Source organism: Choristoneura fumiferana, chromosome 11 (assembly GCF_025370935.1).
Source record: "Choristoneura fumiferana chromosome 11, NRCan_CFum_1, whole genome shotgun sequence".
In the NCBI taxonomy this organism is placed as follows: domain Eukaryota; kingdom Metazoa; phylum Arthropoda; class Insecta; order Lepidoptera; family Tortricidae; genus Choristoneura; species Choristoneura fumiferana.
Window position 1 is genome coordinate 16,438,442 of NC_133482.1, and position 22,032 is coordinate 16,460,473.

A 22,032-nucleotide genomic window follows, 5' to 3' on the forward strand; every position below is an offset into this window, starting at 1 on the left:
ATCAAAACTCTGATAATCTAATTAAAAATGCATAATTTTGACTTCTTGTCTTTAAATTAAAATATCTTCTGCTACATTTATAAGTAAATCAGGTGCAACGGTCACGCTATGAGATTAAATTTGAATGTTTAATTATAAAAATTGTTTTTGAATTCAAATTTATCGTTGTGAGTTTGGAAATTTAATCATACTTTACGTCTAGTAGCGATATTACGTATAATTAAATTACGTATACTAATTAAGGAAGGTATGATAAACTTCCCTATTCATATTCAGAAAGGTAGGTAGTAAAACGTTTAATGAGTTTCATGCTAACAAAAATTCGTACCTAACCACTTTTCATGGTAAGATTGTCAAATAAAACCATCCATCCATACTGTATTGTATTGTAATATTATTACAATTAAACAACCTTGTATATCACAATAAAGGTATAGAAATCTCTCTTTTTCTCTATCTCTTTCTCTCTCTTTAGCACTTGAGCGATCTTCTCTCGGAAAAAACACAAAACTCGCGTTTTACTAGATAGTACCATAGAGCTAGAGCTTATATGGAATAAAAAAACAAAAACACAAGAATAGCAGCAAAAATAAAAAACAGATGTCAAATTTTTAGCCATGGCATTTTCCTTCTCAATCTAACTCTGTGTGTCGCACATGTGTAAATAAATGTCTCTTTCTCTCTTTATCAAAGTAGGGAATGAAATAAGAGACAGAAAATCGACGTAGTATTTTCAAAGTTAACCTAACCAACAAAAAGTTGGAAAACCCCCGACTTTGTCATTTCAAAGTTCAATATCTCAAAAATGGCTAAACCGTTTTGATGAAACATATTTAAGAACCATCGCTAGAAACCTTGCTTTCAAATAAAAAACCGTATTCCAATCAGTTCACCCGTTTAAGAGCTACGGTGCCATAGAAAGACACAGACAGACACACATAGCGGTCAAATTTAAAACACCCCTCTTTTTGCATCGGGGGTTAAAAGGGCATCAATTTTTATTTAATTCTCAAAAGTCACGGGCGGCCAGTACATGCTAAAAAGTGAACATATATATAGGGATCTTCACATAAGCAGAATCGCACTAGATATTACCGCCGAAGATATAGGGGTTGCTCTGATACGTTGGGCCCGTTCCGTCGATTTATGCGTCCGCAACGTGTTCAAGGCTTAGCGATAGCTCAATGCGAATATATTTGTGAGAAAAAAGCTGTACCAACATAGGACACGGAGTTAAGGGATCTGTGTGTTTGTAAAACAACAGGGAATTGAATCGATAACTGCAGATACTGCATAATACTATTGCTCTATCGCCGCGTTACTGTCGCTGCGTTAGTGACGCCGGAGCCGCTCTACTCGGAAGTCTACCTTAAAGAGCCCACCCTTTATACCAACAATTATTTTTACGAAAAACTACCCGCTGATTTAAAAAGTGAATTTTCGGACGAAAACGTTCGAACACGATTTTCCAACGCCAATTCGAAGTGCGTAAGTATAAAACCGCATTCACATTTATCCGTCGTGTTGTGTTGTGATCACAACACAAGGCGTCACAACACACTGCATCAGATTATAATTATATAATAAATTAAATACCTACTCGCATGTATACTTAGACTAATTACGCGTGAGTAACTCAGTCTTTCGCTAACCGAGGCCACGCAAAATCCTTAAAATTAGGATTAAGGACTCACTTTTATTATTGTAAAATGCTTTTTGTTTTTTTTTGCTTGAAATAAACAGCTTAAATTTTTTTTTTTATTTTTTATTTTAGGTAAATGTGAACTCAACCTTATAAAAATGTATGAAACCAATACCGTTCTGATGCGTCACGACACAACACGACAGATAAATATGTGAATGTGGATTAATCTGCGATATTCACACTCCTTTTTTAAATTACACGAGCTCATCACAAAACGTTGTGAAATGTCTTTGTTCGAAAAAAAATCTCGGCTGACGCCATTCTTTATTCATTTTAATAGAACTTTAGAAGAGTTCCGAGTTTTATTTTCCATGTTACAACCAGCCGTTGTTCCAAAAGAGGAAACGCTTCAGAAAAGAAAATAGCGTAGTTTTTCTTTAATTGCAAAACGAATGAACAAAAAGCGGCCAAGTGTAACATAATATAAAAGTTTCCTTTACTTTACGATTTATGACGTAATTAAAAAAAAAACTACTGACTAGATCTCGTTCAAACCAATTTTAGGTGGAAGTTTGCATGGTAATGTACATCATATATATTTTTTTGTTTTATCATTCTTATTTTAGAAGTTACAGGGGGGGACACACATTTTTCCACTTTAGAAGTGTCTTTCGCGCAAACTATTCAGTTTAGAAAAAAATGATATTAGAAACATCATTTTTGAAGACCTACTAGATACCCCACACGTATGGGTTTGATGAAAAAAAATAGAGTTTCAGTTCAAAGTATGAGGAACCCCCAAAATGTATTGTTGTTTTCTATTTTTGTGTGAAAATCTTAATGCGCTTCACACTTACCAAGTTTCAACAGTATAGTTCTTATAGTTTCGGAAAAAGTGGCTGTGACATACGGACGGATAGACATGACGAATCCATAAGGGTTCCGTTTTTTTTTATTTGGCTACGGAACCCTAAAAATGTAGAAAATATCAATTGGGTAGAAATTTGTTTTTTTAAGCCAATGCGAAAGTGGGACTAAAGTAAATATTTTATTTATGCTTCACTACGAATAGATCTTTAAAGGGTACCGTGTCCCGTACTTCAGAAGAACGAAAAAGAACCAATACGAGTATAAACATTCATACAATTACAACAAAATCACTTCGTTCACCGCGTGTGTGTTAAATATTTTTTAAATAATCCTTTTTTAAGAAACTTGTAAAGATATTTAGCTTAAGTTAATTTTGAATACCCAATTCTGCTGTCTGATGGCGCCGTGAAAAAAAATATAAATTAACTACTTAAATCAAGTTCAACGCAACATAAGCGTCTTCTAATAGTGTTCAATTATCACTATTTTGTAGGTAAAACATCTCATTCGAGTTTGGACACTTTTTTTAAGAAATATCAAGAAAATACAAAATATTCATAGGACTAAAACTACTATTCAATTAAAATAACAAAAACTAAAACTTTAATTAAAAAAGAGAGCGAGGGTTGCCTGTTGCCTCCCTTAACCTATTGCTGAGCTCCCTGTGTAGCTCCAGCGCACCCTTACTCCAAGGACCTAGAGTCGTCGGCGCCGAGACAGCTATAATTTGTGACCTTGAGGCGTTCCCGGGCGTCTGCCGCCGCCCCCGGACATTTGGTAGTTGCTGGTAGGTAGGACGCCGCCAGGGTATCTGTACAGCGTCCCACACCAGCGCACGGCCAGTCTTCCAGGGTATCAACGACGTTCCGTCAAGGCGCTTGCCATCGCTCCGTACAATCTGGGGCTCCAGAGCAGCGGGAACGTTGGCACTAACGAGCGCCCTTCTGAGAGTGTCGTTTTTCAATTTTTATTACACTTTAAAGTTTATTCGAAGAAGCAATGTAAAGCAAAATGTTTGATATTTGTAGCGTGACAGGCGACGTCAGTTGGGTTCTAGGATGGCGTACATTGAATTTACGATTAAGTTTGTTAGAAAAAAATAGCAAAAGTTAAGTTTTGATATTAATTAAGTGGGACCATGATGATCCAATTACCTACCAGTGATCTATAGATCCTCTGTTTTTAATATTATCCCCGGTTCTGGGCCACACATTGTATACTAAACTCCTCCTTGTTGGTTGACTGGTATTATTTATTATAGGCGTATTAAATCTAGTATTCCATTTAAAAATGTAGATCAAGGGTAAACCCAATGATTTAATCAATCCACAAACTCTAAAGCTAGCCGGGAAAAAAATAAATAAAAATAAAAGGAACTAGCCCTGAAAGGGATCCAAACTAATGGTCAGTCCATTTACCGGGTTTACCCGGGCAGTGTCGGTCCACGGTAAATCATCCTGCTATAAACCGGAAAAAACAGCCTAGCCACTTAACTTCAAGGGGCTTTTGAATAATTTCTTACAGAGGTCATACTTTCTTAAAAGGCACTGACTCTACTTGAGTATCAATGTATTCATGGTACCTAGTGGCGAGTAATGGGAAATTCTTTCCTTTCATAGTAATTAAAAAACTGGCCAAGAGCATGTCAGACACGCCCAAAATAGGGTTCCGTAGCCATTGCGAAAAAATAAGCAATATTTTTGTAAGGAATTCATATTTTACACGGAATCTTCCAAGTATAGGTCTATTTTATACCTTAGGCTGCTATTTATTCATAAACTACTAATTATTCTCAAGCAAATTTAGCCGGTATGATTTTCCTTGAAAGTTTGATATACTTACTACAATCCTGATTTTTTTCAAATTTTTCCACCAACCTGTTTAGATTTTAGAGGGGGAACGGGGGGGACGGGGGGGACGCTCAATTTTTATGAAAATTTGTATTTTAAAGTTGAATATTTCGCAAACAAATCACTGAATCGTAAAATCGTCTTAGCAAACCCCTAAAAAAAGACCTATCCAACGATACCCCACACTATAGGGTTGGATGTGAAAAAAAAAACACCCCCACTTTACGTCAATGGGAGATAACCTAAAACATTTTTTTATTTTTTTTATTTTACCATTTGGTCGGCATAGTTTGCATATATATCAGTGCAAAATTACAGCTTTCTAGCATTGATAGTCCCTGAGCAAAGCCGCGGACGGACGGACAGACAGACAGACAGACATGGCGAAACTATAAGGGTTCCGTTTTTGCCATTTTGGCTCCGGAACCCTAAATAAAACTTCATGTTGTCGTTTGCGTTCACACCATCATTATCAGCCGGAAGATGTCCACTGCTGAACAAAGGCCTCCGGCTTAAAATGCCACAATGAAGGACAACTCGCCATTTTCATCCACCGGTTGCCCACTCTGACGGCCTGTGTCCTGCTGTGAAACAAATGTAGACCAAAATGATGAGATGACAAGTTTCTGCTGGCGCTTAATTTTCGAAAAACTCGGAGATGAGTGCTTGTATTGAGTTCACGGTCCTTTACTGCCCAGGAATTTTTAGCAAACCTCACTATAAATTTAACACGTATTTTTTTAACAAATAAAATTTGATATAAAATACTTTTCATCCATTAAACAAATGGATGCAAATCCTCTCCAACTCCCATTTTCGACTATAAATCTTTTTGCTAATAAGGTTTGGGATTCTGAAAATGTTGGTGTTCATTTTATTCCCAATATCGCATTCGCGCGCTCAAAGCCAAACAGAATGATTGGCCAACTAGATACGTATTCAGACATTCACACCCGACTATCTAACTTCCTCAAAGCAAACAATCACAGGCTACTCCAGTTCTGAGTCAATCGGTTCTGGACTCTGGTCGATTGCAGATGCAAGTTAGCATAATTGGAGAGAGGCGGTTCCTGCAAAGTTTCCGACGGTTCGTATTCTGTAATTTCAGCTTCCGTTTTTAGTAATTATAGGGTAGTATTTGAGCTGAGTTTGAAGCGTTAGGTTTCGCTGTAAGTCTACTTGAGTAAAGCTAACTGGTTTTCTTACATTTTTGTAGGTTCCTCAAAAAGAAAAACGAAAGCTGTGTGGCTTCTTGATACGTAATGTAAGAAGACTTACGAAAAATCAGAAATACAACCGAGTTAAAAACTAATAAAACCGGCCAAGAGTGCGTCGGACACACCCAAGATAGGGTTCCGCAGCCATTACAAAGAAATCAAGCAATAATTTTCGAAGGATTTCGTATTGTGTACGGAATCTTCTAAGTTTACGTATATTTTATACCTTAGGCTGCTCTTAAACTACTAATAATTCTTAAGCAATCTTAGCCGTTATATACTTACAACCATCCTGATTTTTTTCAAATTTTTCCACCCAACAGATGTCTTAAAATGAAATAAAAACTGTTCTTATATCGCAGAAACCTTGGTGTGCAAGTCCATCTCGCACTGAGCAGGCATAAGGTCACATTTTTTTGAAAATAAACTGACTAGGCTCTTCATCCCGTAAACAGTACAGTAGGTTTTTTCTGACGTCCGCCACTTTCAATTAGAAGTTCTCTGTTTCTTACGCGCAGCCAATGAACGTGAATTTGGCCGGAAAATATGAATATTGTAACTCAATGTGAAAGCTACTTTTCGTAATATCTCATTTGTAAGCTCTAGAGATTTCTGATATTCTTTGTCTTAAGGTTTTGCTCCAATTAAGGTGTTTTTATCCTGAAACAAGTTTCTATTTAAAATTTCATTGTTCATACAAACTGACTGTACTTTTGTTGACTGTAGGTACTGGCTTATAAATAGGTATACTTATACCAAATTAAAGTTAATCCAACCATAGTCTGAAGGTGAGTCGAAATGAATTTGCAAGATTATTGACCCAGTAGACGTAGTGCTAGCGGTATACACCCCGAAATTCAGTAAAAAGCTGCACATGGTGTTAAAAGGGATCCCTTTGACACCCATAATTTTATTGTTTAAATTTTCGATAGTCAGAACTTGGTACCCATATTATTTTTTGTCATAATGATCAATAGTCATAATCGTTGTAGGTATAACGCGAAATAAATATAATGATTAAGTAAAATAATGTTACATGCCGTACAAGACAAAAGTCATAAAATTGATCAGCATAATATCAAAAGGCATACTTTTTATTTTTCATAAATATTGTAGGTCATATTTTTATATTTACTATTATAATTATTCATACCATTTTATTATCTAATGCTTTAAAGGAATAATTTTAAAATTCAGAAATAATACATGTCATAGATTAAAACATTAGAAAGTTAAAACTGTGACTTCTTTTAAAAAGAACCAGCTGACAAAAAAGCAGGTAAGGTAAAGCGGCAATTACACTGAGTAGTTCGCCGCATGCTGTATGTGGCGACCGCAAAAGTGTAAAGAACACGGTAGTCGACCGCATTCGGCGAGCGACAGCTGCCACCGCCTTAATATGGCTGCCGCAGTAGACGGACAGACTAATGTAAAGACGTCGTTCGTTCGCCGAAGTAGTTTGAAAAACATTCGGCGACCGCATTAGGGGAACGACATAATTGCCGCTTTAGGTTAGGACTGCGACCCTTACAAAAAACAGTTGCCAGAAAAGTAGGTTAGGTTAGGTTAGAACTGTGACCCCTTACAAAAAGTACCAGCTGACAGAAATGCGTTATGTCAAATAATAATATTCCTTTTGAACTTCAACCTTTCAATACAATTACCTCATTTTAAATGTTATGACCAATAACGGTAGTACGAAATTCAATAGTTCTGACTATTAAGCGTTATGTCAAATAATAATATTCCTTTTTAATTTCTACCTTTTGATACAATCACCACATTAAATGTTATGACCAATAAGTGTATGAAATTCAATAGTTATGACTAATGAAAGGGGGCGAAAGAAAATTATGACTATTGAAATTATGACCAAAGATAAATGACGAGCAACGATTATGACAAACAACGGCATACCGTTCCATACCGTACCATACCATACCTATACCGTATTTATAGATAAACCAAATCGAAAGTTTAACGTTAAGGGAGGCATTATAGACCCGGTGTTAAAAGCATGAAAGTCGGAACGACTGATCTTTAGGCCATACAAATCAATTTGACCCCACGAGAAAAAAAAAACAAAAAGGAGAGGAGTTATGACGTTTTGTGGTAGATAGACTAAATAATAGTTTTTTTTTTAGTTTATATAGATAGCATATCCTTAAGGTGAGGCGAAAATTTATTCAGAAAAACCACTCACGTGAATCTTTTGGGAGTGGAACTCTAAATGCATTCACTTCAGCTGTCAATAACCAGCCAATTTTTAATACAAACCCGAGTAAATCAGCAGCTCTCTCATTCACACGTCAAATAGCCAATTAAGAAATTGCAAGACCCAAATTAAGCAATCAGTCCAGGAATAGTCCCTTCGAATTCCCATTCACGAGCGCCGTCCCAATTATCTAGGCGCATTCACGTCCAAACTACATAAATACTTTTGACATTCTAACTAAACCTCTGGTACGTAATCAGGAGACTTGTTCTGAGTCCATTGGCCCCTTCTGACCACAATTCGGACCTCTTTGTGCGTAATAACAGGCCGTCCCCTCTAATTCAGGGAGTACACTTTGAAACACGATACGACACAAAAGGGACACCATCAAAATTCGGAGCCCGTCACACTCCCAATTTATCATTTTCCGGAGAATTTTCACTCATAGAGACGTGTGTGTGGTGTAAAGGGTGAGATGTAGCGTTAAATATCGGGTCGCGCAGGGGCGTACCCAGCTTCTGGTTCTGGCCTAGGGGGGGGGCAAGTCAGATTTCTTAGGTCAGATCGCCCGCGCTTGTTTTGTCAGACACTCTACACAAAGACACATGAAACACACGGTATATGTAGTGTGTAGGGCAAACACCCGCAAGGGATCCTGCTTCATAGGTAAACGGGGCATAATATATTGTAGAACATACAATTACCAGGGGGGGGGAAGGGGAGGGCAGCTGCCCGCCCACTTAACAAAATGCGCGTGGTCCGGAAAAAAATATCTTTACGAACCCTTTCGGGTGATTTTTTTGGAAACCTTCATTTTGTTTAACTTTCAATGTTCGTGTATTTTGCAAACAAAAATTTCACCAGCGTTTAGTGATTTAATTGACTTAGATGATAATGACTGTAAAAATGCTCAATAAAAACTACAGTCAACAAAAGTTACAATAAGTAATAGGTGAAGGCTTACGAGTACGTAAAAAGTGTTTTTTTTTACAGAGACTTATTTCGCAGTACATTTCCAAGAATTTATAAGAACCGTTCGGATATCGACAAAAAGTTTCATGTACGCTCTTTATACTTTTTATATTCACACATTACAAAACAAATGTGGCATCAAAACGAAGTAAAAACCAATATCCCGCACGCGAGCCTGGAAAAAAGAGGCACCGCGTATGCCTGACTCCTGTCAGCGACGGCTTCCACAGCGGCGGAAACCGGAAGTCAACAGAGACATTTAATCACAGCAATAATGTCATATTAATACGGAAAGTAACAAGGTTGTCGGCGGGTAGCGTTTTTCGTTAAAAATGCAAGACGTGAAAGACACCACAGACTTTAATTGAAAATTATAGGCAGTGAGACATAATCTGTAGTTTTTTTTTATAATAATTCAATACGTTAGTGCTCGTAATAAGGAATTTTTGGTTTATGCAGATCAAATTACGAGGAAGTCTCGGCCCGCTATCGCTCATGTCTTGGAATGGTAGTGGAAGTGTCACCTTTCATAGCATCTTACACGTTCCGTTATGACAGTTTACGCGACATAAGATATGGTTCCTTTAACTTCGCTCGAATTAACTTGGGCTAAAGAGATAAACTTTTGCGATTTGTTAACATAATTTTCACTTCGATGGGATCTTAGGGTACGCTTTCATTAAGGCCAAAACTTTATTATATTTATTTATTTCAACATGATCATTATTTATTTATTTCAACAGTGAAAACCAAAACATTATAAGACTAACCTGTGAAAACCAAAACATTGTAAGACTACCGACATGGAAATACCAACCCTGTTTTTCATCTACACACTCATAGAAGCTCATGTCAATTTCTATAAGCGTGTACATGAAAAACAGGGTCGGTATTATTCGGCCCGGTAAAGAGTGTCACCTATCAAAACGATCGAGTCAAAAACACATAAATTCTTTTTTAATGTTTTTTATTCTGGACTATTGGAACAACCCGTAACCGACCGGACTGTCGTAATTTGGCGGTAGAGAAAACTCTTTAATTTTTTTTTAATTAATTGATGCTACTTTAAAATCTGATATTTTTTTCTGTTTATTAGAAAGGTTATTCCTATCGATAAAAAAAATTTCAAGCGTTTCTAAAAATTTTCATTTATTCCCCATTGATTTTACATGAAAACTCTGACCGTGATTGACTCCTATCCCACCTGATGTTAAGTGCAGATGAAGTCAAAGGCGTGTCTCACTGGTATCGATACAAACGTCGAACTCAAGGCGACTCCCTACGAAGTAGAACTCTCCGAAGTCTCTTCTTCATCATCTGCACCAGTATCCACCTGGCCAGCGCACCGGTTGCTCAAGAGGCTCCGTCCAGCACGTCCAGCCGCTACTCCACCGCGCCACCTAGACACCCGGGCCAAGAGAAGTGCCTGCCAGAAGGGTCTATATCGACTGGTCGAAAATTGTTAGTCATAATGTAATCTTTGATATAACTTTTTTTCTCTGAAACCATTTATTTTACAGAATTGTTATAAAACATTTAAGTACTAACCTAACCTATAGAGTTCTGCAGGACGACCATCTAAAAAATTATGAAAACTGTACGGTTTCAGCGGGAAAAAAATTGTGAATAATAAAAATTATGACAAATATTACATTATAACTTATAAAAATATTGCAGACATAAAGATCCCCTGCCAGATATTCGTGAATCAACCAAACAGCTCTAACGGAACGAACTCTAACGGAAATGTCCACTCCATCCTCCGGTATAACAATAGGTTATTACATTTTTATGGCACATATTCAAAAGTAAAATCACTTTTAGTACTCCAAATAAACCTAGCCTAGCTTTACGGGATCAAATAAAATATCATAAGCATCATAAACCCGGGTATTGGACATAAATTCCCAACTTTAAAGAACACCCATTAGGCCATACTATCAGGCAGTTATCTCTGGAGGACCAAACAGGGGCTTGTGTAAATGCAAAGGGCATTATCATGGTCCCTCCGGGCCTTTATTGAGTTTAGGTCCCTATAGTGACTGGCCCATTATGTAAATTGTGTCGGGTCTCGTGTTATGATTTTTGCTGGCGGTAGCTTTGGAAACAATGTGTCAATAGATGAGTAAACTGCTGTTAGGCTTGGTGGCTTCTGGATGTGCAATTGGTTTGCGGGTGTGTTTTTGCTGATTTTCCATCAATACAATACAATACGAGTACAATGACTCTTTATTGTACACCAGAAATATGTAAACGTTTAGTATGTAAACGGATATTTTTTATGTACTGAACAATTTTCACCTTTAACGCAGCACTAACGTAAATGCAAATTTTCACCTTTTCAAGAAAAATGTGAAAAAGATCTTTCTTTTAAATCTCTTAATTATTATACAAAATACAATTATTCCAACCAAATGAACGAAATACATATTTACTGTTTTGGTAAACGAGTGTAATGTATTTTTTTTTATTCAACTGGATGACAAACGAGCAAGTGAGTCTCCTAATGGTAAGAGATCACGACCGCCCATAGACACCTGCAACACCAGGGGGATTGCAGATGCGTTGCCAACCTAGAGGCCTAAGATGGGATACCTCAAGTGCCAAAACTTTATTAAGCTTTTCAACGGTTTCTTGCCTAAATGTAAAACATAAATCACTTTACTAGCCTGAGCATTGTACAAAAGGTTTTCTAATGATTGGATGCATCCAGATTCATAGTGCCGCACTAATTCCTGTAACGTGGAGTGTTTCATCATCCCAGCCTATATACGTCCCACTGCTGGGCACAGGCCTCCTCTCAGAACAAGAGGGCTTGGGCCGTAGTTCCCACGCGGGCCCAGTGCGGAACTTGTTGATGAAATGGGATGTTTTCCTTCACCGCAAAGCTCGTGGTAAATTTCAAGTGTAATTCCGCACATGAATTTCGAAAAACTCAGAGGTGCGAGCCGGGGTTTGAACCCACGACCCTCTGCTTGAGAGGCGATAGGTCAAACCACTAGGCCACCACGGCTTCATCGTGCTTCATCGGCTTCACGTGGAGTGTTTATCAACTCGTATTTCTTTAAAACCTCATGGGTATATGAAAAGCCGAATTTCCTAAAAAGCCAATCGAGCAAGCAAGGTGCGCTTTAGATAGTAAATCCGTATCAACTTGCTGGGTATCTGCCAAGTGAGTTACATTAGTTAATTTAACTTTATTCTTTTCAGTTTGTTTTTAACTAAACTGCAGTTTAGAAGCTATACGGTATTTAATTCGTTTGAAGTTGTTTATGATAAGAAAACCGGCCAAGAGCGTGTCGGACACGCCCAAAATAGGGTTCCGTAGCCATTACGAAAAAATTGAGTAATATTTTTGTAGGGATTTCGTATTTTGTACGGAATATACCAAGTTAAGGTATATTTTATACCTTATTCTGCTATTTAGTCTTAAACTACTAATAATTCTCAAGGAAACTTAACCGTTATAGTTTCCCTTGTAAGTTTGATATACTTACTACCATCCTGATTTTTTTTTAATTTTTCCACCCACCGGTTTTGATTTTAAAGGTGGGGGGAAGCTCTATTTTAAAGAAAATTGGTACTTTAAAGTTGAATATTTTGCAAATAAATCACTGAATCGAAAAATAGTTTTAGCACCTCCCACGATACCCCACGCTACAAGGTTGGATGAGAAAAAAAAACATTTCCACTTTACGTCTATAGCAGGTACACTAAAAAAATTTTTTTTTGTACCATTTTGTCGGCTTACTTTACATATATATTCGTGCAAAATTACAGCTTTCTAGCATTGATAGTCCTTGAACAAAGCCGCAGACGGACAGACAGACAGATAGACAGACAGACATGGCGAAACTATAAGGGTTCCGTTTTTGCCATTTTGGCTACGGAACCCTAAAAAAGAGTTATATAGAATAGAAAAAGAAAGAAATTTCTCCTATAATTGATGAAACATAAGAAAAGTATTTTCTTCTGCAGTTGTACACTATTACAGGCCAACAAAAATGGTTAGACTATTCATTTTTGGAGAGGCTCAGAGTAACTGAACGATCTATTAAGAAAATCATGCTAGAAGTTACTGTGGGCGATACAATGCGGAATACGGAAATTCGGCGAAGAACTAGAGTCACCGATACAGCTCTAAAAATATAGTGGAAGGGTTGCATCGTTCAAAGAACAGAAAACCATTTGGTGATAGGTTCTCGAGTCACGAACTGGAACGAAAGTCGCAGCGTTGGCAGGCCTCTCATTAAGCAGACCAACTTTTTCGACCGGGTAACCCAATGGTTCAATGTGCTGATGGAAAGAAAGAAAGAAAGAAAGAAAGATTTATTTTGGCTCCAAAAGTACCACCTAAAACTAAGACTAGAACTAGCACTAAAACTATGTTACTTGTTACTTGTGTTACTTGTTGTTTTGATGGGACGCTGTTCTTCATTATGGTATTCTTAGGGGGAAGCTTTAGTTCATCTGTGGGCTTCTTGTAGTGCCACTTCTTCATTAAAAGTTAACGATCAACTCCTAAATCTCGCTTTGTCCAATTGTCCATAGACAGCTTAAATACTCGTAGCTGTTCTTTTGTCTTGTTGCTACGGATGCTTATTATTACGGAGCCATAACATTCGCCAAATGGCCTAGATTAAAAAAAATGAGCTGTATTCAATTTTCTTTTTATGAAACTGCGTAAGGTTATCATCATCATCATGTCAACCAAAAGACGTCCACTGCTGGACATAGGCCTCCCCCAAGGCTCTCCACTCAGACCGGTCTTCCCGCGATCTTAACCAGGTCGTCGCTCCATCTTGTTGGAGGCCTACCGACAGCTCGTCTCCCGGTCCGCGGACGCCATTCGAGAACCTTCTGGCCCCATCGGCCATCAGTCCTGCGAGCAATGTGCCCCGCCCACTGCCACTTTAGTTTCGCAATTCTTCGGGCTATGTCGGTAACCTTAGTTCTACTGCGGATATCATCATTTCTAATTCTATCCCGCAGAGAAACCCCGAGCATAGCCGTAGGGTTATTACAATATTATTAATGTGCAAAAACGGAATTGTAACATAAAAAGCTTAGTAAAAAAGAGTGCCGCAACTACAATATGAGTTAGGTATTCACAGCAGGACGTGAGTGACATAAATGGAGGACTTCGTTGGGCACTTAAGGTCTTATTCTGGTATTTTTGATGAATGTGTTTCCTTTTAGCCTAAAAAATTGCGCTAGTTTCTATTCAAATTCGCCAATGGTGATTAAATATATTTTTCACTTCTCACGTTCGTAAAGTTCGTGTTTATGTTGTATCTAGGCGACATAAAATGACTTTTTTGCTCTAGTGCATAAAATAAAATCTTCGTCTAAGTAATCAAAAAAACAAAAAAGTTTCTACGTATTTTTTTAATATTTTTTTAATTTATATAAAACTAAAAATAAATTGTAACAAGGGACCCTTCTGTTCTTTACGTGTAATTTTTTCTTTAATTTTATACTGTAGTTTTTGAATACGTTATTTGTAATTATTTTATTTTGAAAAAATAAATCTTGCCAAGTTTCTTGCGGCGTATTCTTCTTGGCAGTGATGGTCTTTCCGAAAGCGCTGGTAGTTTAAAAAAGACGTGTAAAAGTGCCTATTGCGGCCTATTTATGAATAAGTAAAAAATAATAATTTGAATTTGATCTATGTCTTCAAGCGGAGGATTGTGGGTTCAAATTCGAGCCTTTGAGTTTTTCGAAATTCAAAGGACGAGCTTTAAACTGAGTCTTCCGGGCTTATTCTGTATTTTTTCTGTGGGTTAAATGCGAAACTCATAAACTTTTGCTTGTTAAACCATAGCTCAAACTGTAGGCTGTCTTTCATTTTCTTAAAATTGTCAGACCTCAAATAGGAATTAACTTATAACACAAGAGTTCGCCAAGTAAAGAGTTCTCCAGCTTATTATCCAGGGGAAGATTGGCGGAAAGAGAAGCGTGGGCAGAAGAAGACACTTGTGGCTGAAGAATTTGCGACACTGGTTCAACTGCAGTACCATTTTCTTGCTTAGAGCAGCGGCCTCCAAAGTCAGAATCGCCATGATGTTGTCCAACCTCCGATAGCAGAGTAATGGAGAGAAGACAAGAGTTTGATAAATTGGTATAAGATTGGTATAAATGAGCCACTGGACACACACACTGGACACTGGAGAACGCTTCCAGATCTTCCAGCCATCTCCGGCTTGGCCGCGGCGCCGATACCCATCGTGGGGCATCCACTGACTGCTAACCTGTGCCCACCTCTCTCAGTGCATACGGCAAACGTGCTGCCCCGTCCTAGAGGCATTGGTGAATAAAACAAAATACAACTGACTTGTAAACTTAACCAAAAAAGCATTGAAAAGGACCTCTCAGAATAACGCCCCTAGGTATGAAAGGAACGAAACATCCTTTCATCGAATTCTATCAATCATTTTATGAACGGATTTTTCCACGCTCAAATTAAATGATCACATACAATGTGTCCAATAGGCTGAGTTTTTCGTTGGAATCTCAATGTCGGTGAACTCATCTGTCAAGTTGTTAGCTATTTAGTATAAGGAATAGGTAAAATAAGAAATGCTCCCATGCCTATGTGCGGGAAATGTTCTAGAGACTACCAGTTAGTAGTCCTAAGGACATTTCTCGCAAAAAAAGTTAGGGACTAATGTACTCGTAGTCTATAGGACGCGTTACGGGTTAAATAAATCTTTATTTCGGACTAGAATTTATTCGCGGCTTCGCACGCGTAATCTAATGGGTGCGAAGTGCGAATAAATTCCAGATTTAATAATCTGGCAATGATATTGGATTTCTGGGGTTTTACTAAATTTTCATGAGAATTTCAAAAACTACCTAACAGGTATCCATGATGCAACAAACGACGACTATAATAATTTTTCTAATGTAACATTAGCGTAACCACTAGGATTAAAGACACTAAGGGGCTGTTTCACCATCCATTGATTAACTGGCGGTTAGGTGTGATGCCGTCTCTATTTGTTTTGTTCGAAGAGACGGAGACGGCATCACATTCAACCGTCGGTTAACACTAATCAATGGATGGTGAAACAGCCCCTAAATATGGCTCGCGTTTTTCAATGCATCGTTAAGGAAATTCAAGTTTTTAGTATTGGAGATACCCATGGAATTATTTTGCAAATTCCAGGAATATCAATTTCATTGCTAGGTTTAAATATTTACGCGTGCGAAGCCGCGACTAAAAGCAAGTACGGTAAAATTGTTGAACCAATTTCTGCTTTCTAATAAAGTGCTTATTATACCTTCTTTCTAGGCCAGGAACAGACTAGTGACTCACCTTGAGTTGTTGATGCTCATGGGCGGGCGGTGCTGATCATTTAGACATAGACATAGACACAACTTTATTTCGACATCAAACTTAAAATTATGCACAATTTACAGAAAAGAAAAACATTTGATGATGTCGAAAAGGAACTTGACTCTGCATTATGCTGCAGTAAGTATATGTCTACCACAGCGCTGATTTTCAGTGACCTTCATATCTTTGCACCTAATGTGTTGGACCGGAATCAGCACAAATAAGTTTGTGTAGGAAAAGTATACAATAAATAAAATAAAATAATAAATTTATGGATTTATGAAGAACAGCAATAGCTTATAATCTGTGATTAAGGCCGTCTTGCAGGAAAAAATAAATCTTAATTTAGTAGTTAAACCTGGCTTAAGCTTTACAGTTCTATACATTTTGACACTACTAAACTGAGCTTAACGCTAACTCGAGATTTATGTGTTTCCAGCAAGTAGCCATAATTATGTAGAAACCAAACACAGGTCTGTTTAAAAGTTAAAACGAAGGTACTTGTGTTAGAGATAAGAATAAGTAGCCTTCCCGCCTGCGGGGAGTGCTTGTTGAAAATTAATTAAATATTACGTTTTAAACTCTCGTGTTTCTCACTCATAGTCAAAATACCATAAACGGGACTTATCACGCTATTATTCCACAAGTAATATTTACCTCGACGTTTCGGCAACGTTACAGTTGCCATGGTCACGAGTAGACTAAAGTGTGGGGTGTCAAGTCTTCTTCGAACTACCCGCACTTGATCACTAATAGTACCGGCACTCGTATCACGAACTACCCGCACTTGGTCACTTTTATTAGTCACCCTATCACACCGACACACAACACTAACAACGTCCGATCGTCCCTCCGAACATTCATCCCGACGCCGACACTTATTAATAACAGGATTCCACGAAGATGAAAGCTTATACCCATCGCCCCGGTTGAAATTCTTATGCTTTTTTATTTCAACTGCTTCACGTACCATTCTTGAGTAAAAATGACGTTCCGTGGACAGAATTTTGGGATTGTGAAGCTCAATCCAGTGGTTTGGCCTTGACTCCAACAAATGCTCGGCTATGGCTGACTTGTTTACCTGGTGATTTTTAACAGCTGCAATGTGTTCCTTGACCCTCTCAGCTATTCCAGCTTGTTGGAAAAAATGTTGGAAATAAATTTTTAATCCTTATTTTATTTTCTCATGGCATTATGATGAGTGGGGACCTATTTAGCGTCATGTATGTCTTTATTTGTTCTATGTTTGTTTTATGGCGTTGAATAAATGTATTTTCTTTCTTTCTTTCTTTCTTTCTTTCATCATCATAACAATTAGTCAAAATATCAAAGTTAACTCTTCTGCCTTCACAATGGGCTCATAACCCCTTGCTCATTCCTCTTTATCTGCCTCTCGAGCGACAACACACAAACATAATACCGTCAAAATATGCAACCACTTTAAATGCTAGCCGAGTTTGTTACAATGTTCGCCCTCAAATTGCAGAAGGCATCAAGTACGCGTGTAATTAGTAGAGGCAGTGCCGCGGTGATGCGGTCCCTGTGCGGAACATACCTTGCCTAAGCTCGGTGTTGCTTTTTACTTTTAAGTTGATTAGATGAATGTTTGAGGTTGTTCTGGTGCCTCTTTTTAGGGTTCCGTCGCCTAAATGGCAAAAACGGAACCCTTATAGTTTCGCCATGTCTGTCTGTCTGCCTGTCTGTCCGTCCGTCCGCGGCTTTGCTCAGGGACTATCAATGCTAAAAAGCTGTAATTTTGCACAAATATATATGTAAACTATGCCGACAACATTTTTTTGGTGTACCTCTCAGACGTAAAGTGGGGGTTATTTTTTTTCTCTTTCAATCTTGTAGTGTGGTGTATCGTTGGATAGGTGTTTTAAAACCATTACGGAGTTGCTAAAACGATTTTTCGATTCAGTGATGTGTTTCTATAATAATTATCTTTAAAGTGCAAATTTTCATTAAAATCGAGTGCCCCCCCCCCTCTAAAATCTAAACCGTTGGGTGGAAAAATTTGAAAAAAATCAGGATGGTAGTAAATATATCAATTGGTGTGAATTGTCCCGTGATATTTATTTATTTATTATTTGTTTATAGTAATAGCAAAAATGTTTGCATTAGCGACAAGATTGTAATGTTTTCTTTTTTTTTCAGGTCCAGAAGCGGGAGCGTGTAAGTTGATTCTGTCCTAAAAAACATAATAAATAATGATGTCTCCTTAAAGTCTTTTCATTAAAATGCGGGTTATTTTATTTTCACGTGAAGCATGAAAAGGCCTAACGAAGGCAAAAGTCGAGTGGCTTATATTCACACGAAAGAAATGGGACACCTTTAGAAAAATGAGATATCAGGTAATACACACTTCCAGGTAAAAAATGTAGAATGAAACACGTTTTTTTTGTTCGACTGGATGGCAAACGAGCAAGTGGGTCTGCTGATGGTAAGAGATCACTATCGCCCAAAGACACCTGTAACACTAGGGGGATTGCAGATGCGTTGCCAACCTAGAGGCCTAAGATGGCATATCTCAAGCGCCAGTAATTTCACCGGCTGTCTTACTCTCCACGCCGAAACACAACAGTGCAAGCACTGCTGCTTCACGGCAGGATTAGCGAGCAAGATGGTGGTTGCAATCCGGGCGGACCTTGCACAAGGTCCTGCCACCTGCAAAGAACAGTTTTATAAAAAACAAAAACAGAAACACAGTATATATTTATTATTTCTCACGTCTTTCCAATGCAGTTTGGAATCGTATGATCGTGCTTTATGATAGTTCTATTCTAACAGATTGCACCATACGCTACTTTTGACATATGCAAAACGATTAAAGGGTTCTCTGCCTTGTCCCAACTCACGATTCCCAAATGTTTCATTTGTCGAACTGGTTCATTTTACAACTCACGATTTTATCGAAAATACAAACTGAAACATAGATGCACAGCAAAACCAGAAAAAGAGTCCAGCGCTGGGAAACGAACCCAGGTCCTCAGCATTCCGTGCTGCGTGCTATACCGCTACACCACCACTGGACAAGGGTACAGACACAAATTTTCTCCTATGCACCACATATCTCAGCTTGTTTGTTTCTTATTTAGTCACTTAAGCAGCGATACTAGCGACAGCTATGATTTAGCGCTCATCGAGAAGCTTTCAGCACTTCATTGGAACTAACCACTCACCCGGACAAGAGATGTCGCAGCCGCTACTAAGCAATCAAATTAAGATTGGTTTTTGGAGTCTTTTTGTATTTTTTATTTCAACTCCAAATTTTGTTACTTTTACGGTCATCCCGTAAAAACCATAATCGAAAATACAAACTGAAACATAGAAAATGATGCGTTCGGAAACACAGATAATATATTCGTGTTTAAAAGTAAAATGGAAGTTTTTATCAAAGTCACCCCGTGATTCCAAGTAACCCCACCCCAGTTTACGATACTTACATCAAATAACTTTTAAACATAAAGTAACTTAATTAGATGGCATTTAATGACTAAAGCTGCTAATTACGCTGTTAAAAGTAAAAGTAATTTTATTGTTAATTACTTCAAATTACTACAAATTCTTATTTTCTTCATTTTCGAGTCAATAAATTAGACAAAAAGAAAATACTACGCAACTCATTAAAATCACGAATTAAGTGTATCACTATGAACCTACCTAAGAGTCATAATCATCATCATCATCAACATCATCAGCCGGAAGACGTCCACTGCTGAACAAAGGCCTCCCCCTTAGAACGCCACAATGAACGACAACTCGCATTGGTTATTTGGACCTTTTGTATTTTTATTTCCACTCCAAAGTTGTTACTTTTACGTATCCCCTCAAACCATATAAAATACAAACTTGGGCATGGTGCACAGAAAACCAGAAAAGGACCAGCGCTTGGGAATTCCCACGAGGCCTCAGCAATGCGTGTGGGCTTCAACCCCATACATCACCGTGAGCGGAATTTGACACGAATTTTTCCTTGATACATATCTTGTTGTATATTTCTAATACGTACTTATGCACAGCACTAGCGACATCTATTTTTTCGCTCCAACGGAGACGTCACTTTCTTTCGAACCAATAGACACCCAGACAAGAATGGCTACTAAGCAATCAAATTAAACCGGTTATTTGGATCTTTTTTGTATTTTTTTTCAACTCCAAATTTGTTACTTTTACGGGTATCCGTGAAACCATATCGAAAATACAAACTGAGACATGGATGCACAAAAACCAGAAAAAGAGACCAGCGCTGGAATCGAACCAGCCGCAGCAACCGTGGCTGCGTGCTTTAACCCCTAAACCGCTGACAGGAATTTAGACACGAATTTTTTACGCATACATATTCAGGTGCTTATTTCTACTGCTACTTATGAGCAGCACTAGGAACATCCTATGTTTTTGTTCTCAAAGAGAGACGTCACATTTTCGGAACGCAACCGCTCACCCAGCAAGAATGTTCGCCCTAAGCAATCAAATTCATGATTGGTTATTGGGTATTTTTGTATTTTTTATTTCAACTCCAAATTTGTCTTTTACGTATCCCGTGAAACCATATGGAAAATAAAACTGAGACAAGGATGCACAGAAAAACCAGAAAAGAGCCAGCGCTGGGTGGCTGTAGGGGTTAAAGACCAACGGATTGCTGATGATGGGTTCGATTCCCGCGCTGGTCCTTTTTTACTGGTTTTCTGTGCATCCATGTCTCAGTTTGTATTTCGATATGGTTTCACGGGATACCCGTGGTAACAATTTGAGTGAATAAAAAATACAAAAGACTCCAAATAACCAATCATAATTTGATTTAGTAGCGACATCTCTTGTCGCGGTGAGCGCAAGGAGCTGAATAAAATCGAAACGTACGACACCGATGGCGACGGCAGCGCAGCCTAGACTAAAGAAAACCCTCCTTAAATTATCAGTGTGTGCGTGTGGCGGCTTTTTCGTAGTGAACCTACTTGTTATCTTTTACTATGGCATAAAGGAAGTTTCTTTTAAGGACAATGTGGGATAAGAATTTTAGAAGTATATATAGACAGCGATAGAGTCCATCACAGTCGTCGTGGTGTACATGTCACAATGACGTAGAAGTGAAAAGTGATAAATAATAATAATAATTTTATTTATTCAGACAACTTGATCCAAAAATTTTGGTATTTTCTTAGGACTATGTTAGTAATTATAGCTAGCCAGTGAAAGGGTATTTTTAATTAGGTGTTGCATAATTGAGCACTCATTTCGTACAGCTAATGTCTTCAGGAGACTGTCTGGCTGCCACGTATCCTAATTAAAAGTGATGCCATCTTTTTGCGCAAGACGGCAGTAAAGTTGTCCACTCGAGCTCCCGCGAACATGGCTGAAGCGCTGCAGAACCGTGGATAAAGATACATTGCATTTAACTTCACACATTGCCATAAACAAAAATTAATTCGTAAGAATTGAACTCTAAAGATTTCGTGCAAGAATATACTACAATTGACTCCAATCGTAAGTATCGTGTAGGTAGTAGGTACATCCATTTCCATTTGCTTCTATGAAATTCGCATAGTCATATTAAATTGATACAATGACATATTTCCCTCAACCAATGGTCTGAAAGCAAATTTTACCACAAACTGTCGACCTCTATAATACGGATTAGTTCAGGTGAGGCCTCACTCATCCGGTCCGTCGGTCATCCATTCAATTGAATGAATGAACGACTGAACGAATCTAACATACCCGATAGAACAGCGAATCGCATTTCATTCGTTTGTTTCCTACAAAGTTTATAATGCCGGTGTATAACTTATTTCATCGGCATGGCATTCCAATTTCAACTTTACTGAATAGGGATTTGGATTGAATTATTAAAATTGGAATTTTGTCGGCGGTTAGATTAAGTTTGTTTTGAAAGGAACTTTTGTGGTCTCCATAGAATTGATTAG

General features: G+C 38.0%; 1 long non-coding RNA gene and 1 pseudogene across 1 annotated transcript in view; both read left to right on the forward strand.

Moving 5' to 3' along the window:
- LOC141432935 (uncharacterized) overlaps positions 1–16,554 on the forward strand; it is a 56,767-nt pseudogene extending 40,213 nt beyond the window's left edge.
- LOC141432899 (uncharacterized) overlaps positions 1–22,032 on the forward strand; it is a 205,105-nt gene that overhangs the window by 54,507 nt on the left and 128,566 nt on the right. Inside the window, exon 2 of the long non-coding RNA XR_012451881.1 lies at positions 18,266–18,283. This is a non-coding gene — a long non-coding RNA (uncharacterized lncRNA). The remainder of the gene's footprint in view (positions 1–18,265; positions 18,284–22,032) is intronic.